The sequence below is a fragment of the Mastigoproctus giganteus genome, chromosome 1 (genome assembly GCF_048544385.1).
Source record: "Mastigoproctus giganteus isolate SK-2022 chromosome 1, ASM4854438v1, whole genome shotgun sequence".
NCBI lineage: Eukaryota > Metazoa > Arthropoda > Arachnida > Uropygi > Thelyphonidae > Mastigoproctus > Mastigoproctus giganteus.
Window position 1 is genome coordinate 138241521 of NC_143575.1, and position 12277 is coordinate 138253797.

The 12277-nt window shown below is 38.1% G+C and overlaps 1 protein-coding gene across 1 annotated transcript in view; it reads right to left on the reverse strand.

Annotated features, from left to right (window-relative positions):
• Nucleotides 1-12277, reverse strand: part of eEF1beta (elongation factor 1-beta) — a 124605-nt gene that overhangs the window by 87545 nt on the left and 24783 nt on the right. The window lies entirely within an intron of this gene.

Here is a 12277-nt window from a genome sequence, read left to right on the forward strand (position 1 = left end):
AGTGATATCGCTTTTAATCCAGTTTATTTTAGATAATTTTATTGCTTCGGTATATTTTTAACGTTTTATCGTAGTTTATTTTATCGTAATTTATTGTAATATTTTAGTCTTCCGATAGTGTATCACATTATTTTTATAGTAAAAATTTTTTATTCCTTGGCTGGTGTTTGTTTTTAATTACTGCAGTATAAAGGAAATGGTTTGATAAAAAATAGTTTTAGCAAAATCTATAGTCCTTTTAAATGAACTATAGTTCATTTTAATATTTAGAAGTTCTTGTAAAGTACTTCTTGGAATGCAATTCTTTATATCTTTCAAGTACAGTTATTTTATATTTCATAATATTAGTGCATCAGTGTGTGCACAGGGCCAATCAGACCACAGTGATTTTTAGCATTTTCATGCTTTTCAAATGTCATATCCACAATGGATTTTTTTTTTTTTTTTTTTTTGGGTAGTTGTTGGCGCATCAGCTTCTGTGGCCATAATGCACCTCCCAAGGTTTTTGCAGTACTTTGATCCAAGCCTGAGGCGTGATTCGAACCCGCGACCTTTGGGTTGCCAGGCAGGTACTTGACCCACCCGGCTAGCCCGGTCGGCTCCACAATGGAAAAGTTCAACCTGCCTTCAAAGGAAGCATATCCTTTCATTTCTCTACTGACATTTCAATAAATCTTTGTTAATTGTTAAGAAAACAGGAAAAATGCATTAAGAAAAGGGATCGATTATGAAACATCACTTAGCATTTTGTTTGGTTGAAAAAGCAACAATACCAAAAATTAGGTTTTTGGTATTGTTGCTATTGTGATTTGTTTACTCTAAATTTGGTTAGAGTTACTTTTCATAAAATGTGTAAAAGATAGATTAGCATTTCATTTGAGAATTTACTTATCCAAACAAGATGAATGCGATTTCTACAAACTTCAACAACATAGCTACCGTAGGGGAAAAAAAAAAAAAAAACAATGCTGCATTTTTTAAAAAACATGATCTCAATAAAAGATCGGAAGAGTTTTCTTGTAACACCTTGGATGCATATATATGATCAGGTAACAAAACCTTAAAGAATCTTATCTAGTAAAAAAAAAAGTAAAGTGCAGCCATTTTATCAACCCACTGCAAGATGGAAGCCTCCTCACCTCAACAATTCATGCTGAGGGAAATGGACCATAATCTGCCACGCTGGTCCAGTGCGGGTTGGCAGATCGACCGTATTCAGCAGTCAGGGGCATGAACCCCGGTCTACTCAAAGAGCATGTGCTACTGCACTCCCGCTCCTGCCCACTCGGCTACGGAGGCCATTAAAGAATCTTATCTACTGCAAGTATAAAGCAGCAAAAACTGGTGTCAATTAGAAATACATCTGTAACAGCTTTATGTTAGACACAAGGCGAAAAAAAGCACAGTCAAATTGTTTTTGGAAAGTGATATTGCTTGAAACTTCCTTGGATGTATATTTGATCTGTTAATAAAATTTTAAGGAAAATTATATCACTTTGTGTTACTCGCATTCTGTTCGTGTCAATTTCTCTGCCAAATTGAATTTCAAATCATGTTTTTATAGTCAATATAGATGGAATGGGCAGATGGAACATTTCCACCACAAAATAAATAAATAAATAAACCCCCAAAGGATCAAGCAAACTTTGTTGCTTAATCTACCACAGTATTTCCTTTAAATATCTCAAGCAGATCGGCTTGCAGGTGCCTAGTCTCCAGAGGTCTTCAGTTCTGCAATTTGCAGAACTGAAGCCTTTCTTGATAAGACCACCCTTTTGTTCCCATCACCAATTCCACTGTCCTTCTCTCTACCTGTTCCAGCATATCTAAAACTTTCCAAAAATTAGGCCTCAGGACCTGTGTACAGTACACAAGATGTAGCTGAACCACAGTCTTGTACAATGAGATAATCACCTCATCTCTGCTAGCAAACTTCTTGCATATCATTGACAAAATCCATTGACCACTGAGCTGTCCTTTGTAGCCTGTGTCTGAACTGCTCAGAGAACTTCATATCTGACTGCACAATTGTACCCATTTTATGTTTCAATTCAACAATTTCTCTTCCACTATTGTCTGTTATCACAACCATTTAGCTCACTGAAGCGATGCCAGAAGTTTGATAAACTTCTGGCATCGCTTCCCTAAAGAATTCCTTATATATGAATAACTTGTGGATCAATGTGATTCAACCCCTTCCTTCTACTGTTAATATAAATAAAGAAGTTTCTGCTGCTTTTCTTTAGATACTTTGAATTTGACTTAGCTTGCTTAACCTCTGTTTATTTTATTCTATTTACTATTTTTTTATGAAAACCCAAAAGGTATCAAAATTTGTAGTACTAAGTACCATGCACAGGTTGAAGGAAATGGGGATGCCAGAAACTTTGCTCTGGAGACTAAACATGGGTTTCACCAGTTCAAGCTACCAATAAGCAAAGTGGTGATATTGCACCAGTTGATAAGTCATCTACCACCCAGCAGTTAGTAGGCATTAGTGTTATATTATTATTATATGATAGTAAAATATTATTAGTGTTATATTACCTCAGTATTAGTAATAGTAGTAATGTGCATGGGGTGAAGGAGATGAAGGTAGGGGGGGGATGGCGGAAACTCTGCTCCGGAGACTAAACATGAGTTTCACCATGCTTAGTGTTGATGAGAGTCATCTACCACCTAGGAGGAAAGTGGTAAAATTCTCTTTTGTAGCAGCTGTTCCTGGCATCCAGGCTCCAAGGATTGCAAGTGTGATGCCTGCTCAACAAAGACCTTCCTGACGTCTTCATATTCCTGACACACATATAAAACAAGTTCCCAAATCCTCCACAAGTTCACAAATGCAGTAACAAATGCAGTAATAGAATGGCCCATGGCCTATGAGAAAGAATGTTGTCTGTAGAGTCAGACTGAACCAATGTGGCATTCCTCTACCTTCCTTGTTCACAACCACATTCAGCATAGTCAAAATTGAAAGACCTGGGGGCAGAACTGTGCAGTCGGAAATTTCTCTGAGAGTGAAGACAGGCTGTCAAGACAGTTCATGGCATTTTGTCAAATAGCATACAGGAACTTTGCTAGCAGGGATAAGGAGGTCATTATCCCATCATACTAGGCAACGGTTATGCTGCACCTTAATTACTGCAAACAGGTCTACAGGTTGCATTTCAGGAATGAAGTAGATCTGCTGGAGCAGATGCAGAGAAGGGCAATGAGAGGTCAGGTGATCTTACCAAGAAAGGCTTCAGCTCTGCAAATTGCAACATCTGGAGGCTAGGCACCTGTGAGGATTTCTGATAGATGTGTTTAAGGCCTTGAATGGATTGAGTAAGCTCAATGCTGATGGTATTCTTCCTTTTGCTTAGACTACACACTTGAGGGCATAAATTCAAACTGAGGAAAGTTGGTTGCAGAACAGATGTGTGAAAGTTTGCTTTCACACATCTGTGTGAAAGCAAAGTTGATTATTGGAACAAACTTCTATTTATTGTTGTGGAAGTGGGTAGTTTGAATAAATTCAAGGAAGAACTACTAAACAAATAACTAGAGGGTGATGTGGGAAGATTTTTTTTGAAGATATGGACTGCAAAGTTGGACTAGACATCTAAAGGGAGTTCTGACTGCGGTATATAAGGTTTTGAAGAAACCGAGTAAAATGAAAAAGTATGGTCTGTTCTTTCTCGTAGTGGAAACCTTAAAAAAAAAGGGACACAAATATAAAATATCACATGAAGTTCACCTTGGGCAATGTGTTGTTAAATACTAGAATGAATGAACGATTAACTTCTGGGAACAGAAATAGTATGAATAATCTGTTTTATTTTATTTTTACTTTTATTTATTTATTTATTTTTGGTGGATGCAGAAAACATCTGCTTCCTTGCATCATTTGGTAATACTAATACTTTAAGCAGAAATATGTACAAATAATTTTGAAATTTTGCTCACTTAAAAAACAGTGTGGGAAATTTTAAATAAACTTGAAAATAAAAGTGACTAATATTTGATATAGGGTGTTTCAGAATTACACGAAACAAATATAGGAGTATATCCTAGAGCCAAAAATAAGGAAATGTTCTTGTAAACTAGAGGTTCCCAAACCCAGGGTCACGTACGTCTTCAGTAGGATTGTGGGAAGGTCTTGAAAAATAATGAGAAAAATAAGAAATATTATTATAATTAATATAAGAAGACCAAATTATAATTTGTGAAGGTCTATAAATCGAAGTATGAATAGAATGTATGGTAAAATTTACTATGGTGCTGGTACTGGCATAATTTTGTGTGTGCGCACGCGCGTGCACCCACAAATTGGGGGAGATGTGCATGCATGTATTAACATTGTGAGTATACCTTATATATGCTTTTGCATATATGCTTCTGTCTCAAGATTTTTTTTTTCTTTTGCAAATCTCAGAGATTTCTATTCTATAATCAAGAAATAAGCAAAATTTTTAATCTAAAAGTTAAGATTGAAAAATTAAAATTGTTTAAAACTGTTTATTTAAACAATTCCCAATCAAACCAATTACAATTCTTTTTTATTTTCGAAATAACAGAAATATTTTTGGAAATAAGAATTTTTTCATCTCTATTTAAACAAAAAAATTTAAGAAATATTTAAAATTATTTTAATATTTAATGATAATTATTATTTGAAATATGGCATTGTCATTTTTTCCCCTTTGTTTAGCATGACTTTTTACCCTGAACACCCAGTGGCTCAGCGAAAACAGAATAGGAGGCAGTGCCATCGAGGCGGTGTTAGGTGGGTCAGAAAACTGCTAGCTTGAGGATTCCCAAACTAAAAGATTAACAGTAGCTGCAGGCAAGTGATTCTTGCACCTCTGCAAGATACAGTAATTAAGAATAGGTGAATGCATACTTTTGCATGTACACCAATGCTAGGAGTATAGTAAATAAATTTGATGAATTTGAAGTGCTAGTCAAGACATTAAAGGCAGATATTGTTTGGATATCAGAGACATGGCGTCACACTGATATGTTATGTTGTTGTTATTTGGAGCATTAGCAACCAAGGCCATATTGCTCGGGGAATACGTGGTGGTCACGGGCTCGAACCCCGGTCTAATCAAGAAGCGTGTGCTACACACTGCTGCTCCTGCCCACCTGGCTACAGAGGTGCCCATCACACTGATATAAGCAGTGTAGAATTGGAATTTGGGGAGCACAATGGGTACAGAAAGGACAGACAGGGAGGAGGGGTTATGCTGTTAGTTAAGAAAAAATCTAAGGAAGTGCATCAAGTTGACACAGATGTTCGGTGCAATGTTGAGTCAGTCTGGTGTGATGTAAGCACTGGGAAAGCAAAAATCAGAGTAGGAAAGTGTTAAGGCCTAATGACTCGGATGAGTACAACAAACAGCTGTACAGAGAAAGAATGGGCCAGTAAACAGACTGCCTACAAATCGGGGATTTTAACTTCCCAGATATTGACTGGAACTAGTGGGTTGGTCACTCACACACCAGCAAGACTTTTGTGGATTTATTGGATGATTGTTTTCTATAACAACACAGAGGAAACCAGAGTGAGTACTACTCTTGATCTGGTTATCAAGAGTGATTATTCAAGCATTAAGAATTTGCAGATAAATGAACCACTGAGGGGCAGTGATCACAGTGTACTGATGTGGGATTTACTTAAAGATATTACTACCATCAGGGGTAAAGGGAAGGGTTTTTGCTTCCAAAAAGGCAACTACAGTAATCTCAGATAGTTTTTAAATTTTATACAGTGGGACCAACTGATGATGTTACCAGCAGCAAATTCTAAATGGGAAGCATTCAATGAAGTAATCGTGAAAGCTAATAGGCTTTTCCTACCGATTAAAAAATACTGTTCAAGATTTAGGCCTAAATGGAGGTCAGATGAACTAATGACACTTATGGCAGAGAAGAAAAATGCATGGGATGCATAAAAATTATCAGGCGACACAGAAGCATATGACAGATATAACCTAGTATGTAATGAAGTCACAAAGGAAGTGAGGCAAGCAAGGGCAGAATACAAGAAATCTTTGGCAAAGGATGCTAAGAAAAATAGCAAGGACGTCTTTATTCGTATAAACTCTAGAAGAAAGGTGTGGAATCAGATTGGTCCACTTGATATCGATGGTTCAACTGCTGATGATCCTGCTCAGATAGCTGATAACCTGAATGAGTATTTTGCATCTACATTCACACATGAGTTAAGTGAGGAAAACTAGGAGTTTATCCAACTGTAACAGGGTGCTTAATGATTTTGTAATAACTGAGAGCATAGTGGAGGATAAATTGTTGAAGTTAAACATAAGAAAGGTACCTGGGGTGGAAGGGAACATCTAGTTATATTAAAGGAGGTGGCAAAGGAGGTAAAAGCAAACCCTTAGAATTATGTGAGCATCTTGGGACAAAGCAGAAACCCTCCATGGATTGGAGACATACAAATGTATCCCCAATTCACAAAGGGCGATCTTAGGGTGACCCGAGTAATTACAGTCCAGTTAGTTTTACTTCTCTTCGGGGAAAATAATGGAATCACTGGTTAAAGATACATTGCAGAATCATCTAGATCAGACGGCAGTAATAATTCAGACGGCATCAGTTTGTTAAGGGAAAGTCATGTCTGACAAATTTGACTGGACACTATGATGTGGTTACAAAGGAACTGGATGCAAAAAATAATTTTGATATCGCATGGAAAACTACTGTACAAATTGGAGCAGTATGGTATTAAGGGTAAGTTGCTACAATGGATAAAAGGGTAGTAGAGTGGGAGAAAACAGAGTGATAATGAATGAATGCTACTCTTTATGGACTAATGTTATTAGTGAAGTCTTAGCATTAGCAGAGGCATATGATGCAAGAAAGAAAGCTTATGCAGAATCAGCAAAAAAAAAAATAAATAAATAAATAAAACCTTCCAGTCACCCCTCCATTCGTTCGAAATACCTGTCCAGCTGAGCCTTAAATTTATTTACATCTGTCATTTCTCAATTTGAGTTTATGCCTTCTCAGGTTATTATTCTGAGCTAGAAGAAGAATCCCATCAGCATTGAGCATGCTCAAACCATTCACGGCTTTATACACCTCTATCAGATCACCTTGCCGGTGCCTAATCTCCAGACACTGTAATTTGCAAAACTTAAGCCTTTCTTTGTAAGAGCAACCCTTTGTTCCATTCACTAATCTTGTTGCCCTTCTCTGTACTTGTTCCAGCAGCTCTACATCCTTCTTAAAATGAGGCCTCCAGACCTGTATTCAAGACAGTACTCAAGGTGTGTACTCAAGACAGTACTCAAGGTGTGGCCTGACCATTGCCTTATACAAGGGAATAATCACCTCCTTATCCCTGTCAGAAAAATTCCTGTATATCGCTGACAAGACAACATGAGCCACTCTTGCAGCCCAACTGCACTGCTCACAAAATTTCATATTTGCCTGGACAATAACCCCCAGTTCCTTTTCATTCTCTAACACTGTCAATGTAGTACCACAGAGTTGATACGTTGCTCTGGGGTTGCTGTTTCCCTATGTAGTACTTTACATTTGTCAATGTTAAACTTCATTTGCGACCTCTCAAGCCCATCTGCTCAACCTTTCCAGATCCTGTTCCAGCAGCATAGCATCAGTAGTGTCCTTAACAACCCTGCCAAACTTTGTATCGTCTGCAAACTTGGACATTAAGCTTGATATACCATCATCAATATCATTTATAAATACAGAAAACAACAATGGACCCAACACTGAACCCTGAGGGACTCCACTAATAACATTCATCCATGATGAGCAATAACCATTGATTACCACTCTGTCTTCTTGCCCTCAGCCACCCCTTTATCCATAGCAGCACTTTGCTATGTGCAACAGTATCAAAAGCCTTTCTAAGATCCAAGTATATAATATCAAAGTTATTCCCTGCATCCAGCTCTTTTGTGACTGCATCATAGTATCCAATCAAATTGGTCAGGCAAGACTTCCCCTTCCCATGGAACTTCGACTGACTTCCCATGCAGTGTCCGAGCTATAACTGAAGTCCTGTCTAGATGATCCTGCAGTGCTTCTTTAACCAGTGCCTCCATTAATTTTCCTGGAACAGATGTTAAACTCACAGGTCTATAATTACTTGTGTGAGCCTTTAATCCTCCTTTGTGAATTGGGGTCACATTTGCACATCTCCAGTCTACGGGTACCTCCCCTGGGTCCAAGGAAGCTCACATAATTATGGCCAAGGGTTTGCTTACTTCCTTTGCTGCCTTCTTTAATATAACTGAATAGATCCCATCCACCCCAGGTGCCTTTCTTGTGTTTACCTTCAAAAATTTCCCCTCCACTTTACTCTCAGTTATTACAAGATTATCTAGCTTACTGCCAGAGTTGAATACACCTCTGGCATTCCCCTTGCTGAATAACTCCTCACGTGTGAATGTCGATGCAAAATATTAATTTAATTTGTTAGCTACCTGAGCAGGATCATCAACAGTTGAACCATTGATATCAAGTGGACCAATCTGATTCATCCCATTCCTTCTAGAATTTACATAAGTAAAGAACTCTTTGCTGTTTTTCTTTGCATCCTTTGACAAAGATTTCTCATAATCTGCCTTTGCCTGCCTAACCTCCTTTGTGACTTGGTTATAGACCAGCTTATATCTATCATAGCTTCTGTGTCACCCATTAATTTATATGTATCTCCTGCATTTTTCTTCTCTGCCACATGTCTCATAAGTTCATCTGACATCCATTTAGGCCTAAGTCTTGAACAATATTTCTTTGTTGGTATGAAAAGCGTAGTAGACTCCAAGATAAGTTCTTTGAATGCTTCCCGTTTTGAATTTGCTGTTGGTAACATCATCAGTTGGTCCCACTATATATAGAATTTAAATACTGTCTCAGACCATCGTAGTCGCCTTTACAAAAGCAATAACCCTTCCCTTTACCCCTGATGGTAGTTACCTCCTTGAGTAAATCCCACTTCAGCACACTGTGATCACTGCCACCTAGTGGTTCCTTTATCTGCAGATTCTTAATGCACGAAGAATCACTACTGATAATCAAATCAAGTATATTACTCCCTCTAGTTGGCTCCCGAATATGCCGATGTAGAAAACAATCATCCAATAAATCCACAAAAGCCTTGCTAGTGTGTGAGTGACCAACCCACAAATTCTAGTCAATATCTGGGAAATTAAAATCCCCTATTATAAGACTCTCTGATTTACTGGCTCTCTCTATTTCCGGTACATTTTCTTATTATAATCATCAGAGTCATTAGGCCTATAGCACACTCCTACTCTCAATTTTGATCTCTTAATGCTTATGTCACACCAAACTGACTCGACACTGCACTGTCCAGCAATGTCGACTGGTTTCACTTCCTTGGATTTTATGTGTTTCTTAACTAATAGCATAACCCCTTCTCCCTTCCTATCTTGTCTATCCTTTCTGTAGACATTGTACTCCCCAAATTCCAGTTCTGCATTCCTTATATCTGTGTGACACCACATCTCTGATATCCCAACAATATCCGCCTTTGATGCTTTGAGCAATACCTCAAATTTATTTACCAAACTGCTTGCATTGGTGTACACGCAAGTATACATGCACCTGTTCCTATTCTTAGCTACCCTAACACAACCCATGTGTTTACTTGTACCCCAATGACTCCCAGCAGTCTCTGAAATATCCTGCATCTTATTTTCCAAGCTGCTGCTGCTGCTCATTCCAATAGAAGCAGTGCAAGAATCACTTTCACCTCTGCCTGTGGCTACTGTTAATCTATTAGTCCTTGTATCCCCCCCAATCTAGCAGTTTTCCGACCCACCTAACACTGCCTCAATAGCATCAGCAAACATTCTTGCACCCTTTCTATTTAAGCGTATCCCATCCCTGTAGAAGCAGTCTCTCCTGTTAACAAGTACAGACCAGGGTGAAAAAAATTCTACCCCTTGAGCCTTGCACAATCTTTCCAGGGCCGAATTGGTCGACAGGGCTCTCATTATATACTCCCTCCTATCGTGTCTGGGCAGAATTGCAGACACTTTCAAATTCAACCCTAATTCATGGCTTTTTTTTCAACAGTGACCTGTACTTGTTAAGTAATTCCGCCGGTCTCCTACTCTTAATATCATTAGTGCCAACGTGCACAACTATATCACCTTTTGTGCCCTTAAAAGGTTGACATTTCCTTATATATATATATCTGTTCATTTCTTCCTGAAGATGCTTTAAATAACTCCCAAAAACAAACTAAACTTCAAAAAGTGATATTTGTGATAAATCTTCCAGCATTACACTCAATTCTGGGAAGTCAGCTATTTTTCCTTGCCTTCTTTTATTTTTTTTTCATCATAGAGGTCAAGCCTTTTCATAAAATAAGCAATTATTTCACTGATGTCAACCATGGTTTTATTTTTGTCCTGCATCTCTAAATGCTGTTCATTCAACTGAGTGAAGATGTCAGCTAGATATGCCAACTTTGTGAGCCAAGCAGCATCCTTGAATTTTTCTGACAAGGGAGGCTTTTTCTCCACAAGGAAAACTTCTACTTCAATTCTCAATTCAAGAACTAATTTCAAGATCTTGCCTTGAGAAAGCCAACAGACTGAAACTACAATTCCCAGTAATGTGATCCCATTTCTTAGACATTTTATAGAAAACAGAAGAGAAATTCTTCTACAAAGTCCCTCTCCTTTGTACCTCACAAAAGCCATGAATTGAGGATCATTTGCAATGTCAACAGCTTCATCAATCTGAATGAAAATTTTTCCAGCTTTTTTCAGAAAAACAACTAGTTGAACTAAAATGTTCTCTGACATGAGATCAATTTGCTGTTTAATAGTATTACTGGAAAGTAGTATTGCTTTTAGTTTTTGGCTGTATCTGCTCCATAAACAGTTTTCTTTGATGCTGACTTCACCAACTCCTCTCCAATGCTGTGAAGCTTTTTTGTATCTAGCAACACTCCATGCCAAAGATTCTCTATCTTTCCAATAGCTGAGTAGTTTTCAACAAGATTAGGATGAACCAAAGACAAATGACATTTCAGTTTATTTTCTTTCGTCAAATTGGTTGCCTGTACTTGTAGGCATTGATTACATAGTGGTCAGACATTTCCAGATGGTTCTCTCAGCTCTGTTAAGCTGTATTTTAAAAATTAGTGGTACTATTAGTAGTGGTATGATGCAAGAAAGCAAGCTCATGCAGCCTCAGCCAAAAAAAAAATATATACACACACATCCATTTGCTCTAAAAGTTTGTCCAGTTCCTCCTTGAATTTATTTAAGCTATCAACTTCCATAACCACAGATGCAAGTTTGTTCCGGCAATTAACCACCTGCTGTCTAACAGCAAATTTCCACACATCTATTCTATAACTGTCTTTCCTCAGTTTGAATTTATGTCCCCTCAGGTTTGTAATCTGGGCAAGAGGAAGAATCCCATCAGAATTGAGCCGGCCCAACCCATTCAAGGCCTTATACAGCTCAATCAGATCACCTCACAGGTGCTACATTTCCTGAAGCTGCAATTTGCAGCACTTAAGCAATTCTTGGTAAGACCCTTTTGTCACCCTTTTGTTCCCCTCACCAATCTGGGTTGTGCTCTGTACTCATTCTAGCAACTCTACATCCTTCCTAAAATGAGGCCTCAAGACCTGTATGCAGTACTTAAGACACAGCCTGACTATTGCCTTAAACAAAGGGATAATTACCTCCTTTTCCTTACTAGCAAAATTCCTGTATATCACTGATAATACTCCATGACCTGCTCTGGCAGCCTGTCTGCACTACTCAGAAAATTTCATATCTGACTGCACAATTACTCCCAGATCTTTTTCATTTTCTACCACTCAGCTGGTATGTTTATCTGGGGGTGACTTCTACCCATATGCAGTACTTTGCATTTGTCAATGTTAAATTTCAGTTGCCACCTGTCCAAATTTTAAATTTTTCTGTCAATGTTAAATTTCTCAGCCCAATTTCCCAAATTTTTAAGATCCTGTTGCAGCAGCACTGCATTACTGTTACTAACAACTCTGCCAACCTTTGTATCATTTGCAAACTTAAGACATTAAGCCTGATTACCTTCATCAATATCATTGATAAATATACAAAACAACAGTGAGCCCAACACCGAACCCTTGGGTAGGATTGAATTTAAAAGTGTCTGCAATTCTGCCCAGACATGATAGGAGGGAGTATATGATGAGAGCCTTGTCGATCAATTTGGCCCTGGAAAGATTGTGCAAGGCTCAAGGGGTAGAATTTTTTTCAGCCTG